Genomic DNA, 4,181 nt, shown 5'->3' with positions numbered 1-4,181 from the left:
AAAGATTTCCCATTTTCAGATTCACACAACTCCAAAAACAGCATTTTCCACTCTACATAAAACAGGAGCTCGTTTTATGTTTATTAAAAAATCATATGATGAACAAAAGCAAGTTTTTTGAACATCTGTTTTATTTCACATATGGCAAATCTTGGTCTTTCTCACCGACACGGAGGAGTTATATTTATGCGCTACTGGTGGCGTGTGTGCATTCCTCTGAGAAAAGGACGAAAGGAAGGTGTTGCCCTTTCACGTTGGAGTCTCGGGATCATATGGCATTTGGGACAGGAAAGATTATTAGTGGCTTTAGGCAATGCAGACAAATGCACAATTTCACACAGAAACCCACACTCACTGAGGTGACTAGATTAGATACGTGAGACTGCATTTGAACATAGCGTTACTGAGGCATCATTGTCCTCGTTTTATGTGTAATTTCATGGCCAGATTTTAGATATGGTTTTTAATAGTATATTAAAAAGTGTTGGTCGGTCTTTGCAAAGCCACATTTCGTTAGGCTTTGGCCTAACAAAAATGTACCAGGAAAAATGAAACACTAAGTGATTAATCTGGACATAATGGCTAAAAACAAACTCAAAAAAACAAATAGAAGTTTCTTTGGATTAATTTCCTCTAATTTTGCAGCATCTTTTAACTTGACCTTAAAATTTGGATTTTTTTCTACATTAAGTGAGTATTCATATGTCAGCTATACAACTGCAACCCCCTTTATACAAATTTAAGATGGCTCTTAACTTTTCATGTCAAACTAAATATTTTAGAACATGAATAGATAACTTTTAAAATCTCATTCAGCATGAAGGTAGTCATAACGTTTCTCCTGACTATTTTCTTAGGCCCCACAATGGTATGTGCATCAGGGAAATATTCTCACAATGATCCTGCTATATATGCTCAATAATTTCCCCACTCAAGATCAATTTTCTTGTAAAGTAAAATGTTGGTGGGGTTGTTTATGAATCACTGGTAAATATTCACTCTGAAGCACTAAAGTCTGAAGTCACGCTTCTCTCCGAGTCTCATGCACACCATCAGACTATGGTGCCTGCTACTTTGTCATCTTGTAGCCATGGCTACAATGCTGGGGGCTTTCTATGAGAGACTGACACATATGCACTGCAATCAAGTTGCAGTCTGAACCCCTCGCTAATTTTCTTTTTTCCCCCTCACTTGGTTGTCAGTGTTGGGTAAACTATTTAGAGTTGTGTCCCCAAACTGGAGCACCATCCACAGCGTGTTATGCTTTGTGTCACTTTGCATGATGAGCTTAAGCATTTTTATTGTTGCATCTCATGTATGGATCAATAAGCCAAACCAATTCTGCTTGACATTCTTGATTTCCGTGTATGCTATTTTGTAATGCTTGATGAAGGATCTGCGACTTACCTAAAGACTTTCCCAAAGCCTTGCAGATATCATTAATATTATGGCTTATTTTTTTATATCACAGGACATACTTTATCTGACGATTCAGGTCTGTGAGGCAACACTCTTTGGCGGCATCTGATCTGCAGCCAATGATCAAAGCAGCTCATCCAGCAATTCTGTTTGGTTCATTCAGAAGTGTCAGTGCTTCAGATAAAACCATCCACTGCTGAAGTCAAGTAATCTGTCTCATCACACTGAAACTTGTCACTTGAAGGCGACAACTGACATCTTTCGATTTAGCAGACGCACCACAGAGTTTCCCTTTACTTTCTGCTAGCATGACTGGGACATTACACCACATACTATGGCATAAAACCAGTTGTATTTTAGAAAATGTTTGGAAAACCATTTCCAGTTGCAGTGGTATGACAAAAAAGTAAGAGGTGTTACCTGCATTTTTACCCGAAGGTTCAAAGCTGTCGAATGTGTTCCACAAAACGCAAGCTGTAATGCACGTAACATAATTATACCTGTGTGTGTGTGTGTGTGTGTGTGTGTGTGTGTGTGTGTGTGTGTGTGTGTGTGTGTGTGTGTTTCAGAGCAAATGCATCATTATCCAGATTGTGGCTTAGGTTCTATCAAAAGGGAGAAGTGTCAAAATAATCAAACATCATTCAAAATGAACAACATATTACCTAACGGGTCAGACAGCACCATCCATAAATACACTGATAAATAATGGCAAAAAAAGGAAAACAACTATACGTTTTCTTTGTATAGGTTGTGGACATTATTATTCCAGTGATATCAAGTTCCAGTCTTTAGAACAGCATATCGCACACAATCCCAATAAGACCAGTTATTTTGAGTGTCATTCAGTATCAAGATTTTTCTTTGTCAACACAAAGGAAACAAACTGAACAGATTCTGATAATTCTGTTTCTCCTGTCCTGCATCTCAGCCTTGGCATATGGCCTCCTCAGCTTGCAGAGGACATGATTGCTTAAATCCAAAAAACAAATGGGAACAAAGGGGGGGCTTCTAAAAAGTGGCAGAGACAATAAGAGCCTCTGTGTCAGCCTCAATATTTGACACAGTTTGAAATCCCCTCCCTTTCTGGGGAAAAGGCAGAAATCCAATGCAGCCCTTGATAGAATAATTCCACTGATACTTGTTGCCAATTATTGGTCCGTATTCACCTCTTAACCATGCCTGTTTCTGCACCGGTGCACTCTAATCAATTGTTGCAATGGCGGGTGTAATCCTGTTGCCTCATGTGTGAAGATGTGAATTAGTAAGTTAGAATGTAATATTATGGAAAGTTGTGCTGCAAAACACAATAATGACATAAACAAAGCTCTCGATTTATTCACATATTGTTTTGTGCTTTTTAGAGTTTGCGTCATCAAGGTAGTGGGTCCGGGACTGAGACTAGCACCCCAATTCCAACAGAGTCTTTTGGAGCGGATGTGGCTCCCTGGACAGATTAGTCCTCTTGCAGTCGGAGTTACACACACCACATATCTGCATATTCTGGGGCAAGATTTTTAACCCCATTGTGTAAACGCTGAAATACTTTGAGAGGTTGGTATGACTAGAACAGGTCTCTCCAACCTATACACAAGGAGAAAGACTTCAGCACAAACCCAGAGCTGTGTTGGATGTTTATGATCTGTTTTTATGCATGTTGTTGAGGCTTAAGCCTTTCCCCTTGCACCGCCCAAGCCTGAGGCTTCCACTTACTGACTGCACCGGTGTTTTCCATCAGCTGTAGCGGCAAGCAGAAGAAACCGGAAATAAAAAGGGCAGATTGACAAGCCGACAGGAGTGAGCAGCAGGGCTGATAGAGACGGACCAAAAGAGGCAGCTGGCCAGTTCCAGTGTTCGGAGCGAAAGGAGGGCAGCAGGGGCTGCGAGGGCTGCAGGCCGGTTCCAGCAGCTGGAGCCAGAAGCTGGGGCCAGCACATGGGGCCAGCAGACGGGAAGAGGGAAGAAACCGGCAAGCCCAGCAGCCGGAGACAAGCTGGTCGGCAGACTGAGACAAACCGCTGGAACGGGAAGAGTACAGAGAACGGCAGGGTTAGGAAGTATCATTTCAGAGAAGAGGAAGAGGTGACCCTGGGAAGACTGCAAATAGCGAGGCCTGTTGCATAGCCACAGAAAATACTCCCATGAGCTGAAGCGCAGTACTCAACAGGTGCTATGCGCGTATGCTGGACGGTGTGGATTCGTCCTGGCTGGTGACAAAGACAGGATGGAGAGAGGCTTGGGAAAGAACCCAGAGGCGGACTGAACTGAGCTGGATTGATGGTTGAGAGGTCAAGACTGCTGATGAACACCCAAGGGAGGACGGCAGAATCATGCTGTTTTAATGCTAGACTTTGCTTTATATTTAAGAGACTTTTATTCTCTCGATGCGCTTTTGGTGTTTTAATCTTCTTATTCTGTGTGGCTGCTGGTTTTTAAGTATTGGACATTATGGCGTTGCTGATTTTTAACAACATTGAGCAAGTTTTTTTTTTTTTTCTCCTATGCTAGTCAAATAATAGCACAACATGGCCACGCTCAACTGTGGTTCTCAAGGCCCACTGTCGTGCAAATTTTTGACGTGTTGCTGCTCCCACACAACTAATTCTGTGATTGCATTAGTTGTGCTAATCACAGAATTAGCACAACTAATTCTGTGCCAATTAGATGGTGGTTAATAGATAATCAGAAGCCTTTTAAACCTAGACCCAGTACAAAGATGGAAGATGTTCAGGTTGGACTAGGTAGCAGGCAAGGGGGAGAAA

Source organism: Poecilia formosa, unplaced genomic scaffold, assembly GCF_000485575.1.
Source record: "Poecilia formosa unplaced genomic scaffold, Poecilia_formosa-5.1.2 Scaffold9, whole genome shotgun sequence".
Classification (NCBI taxonomy): Eukaryota; Metazoa; Chordata; class Actinopteri; order Cyprinodontiformes; family Poeciliidae; genus Poecilia; species Poecilia formosa.
The sequence above is the reverse complement of the archived record's forward strand: the minus strand, read 5'-3'. Positions refer to the sequence as shown.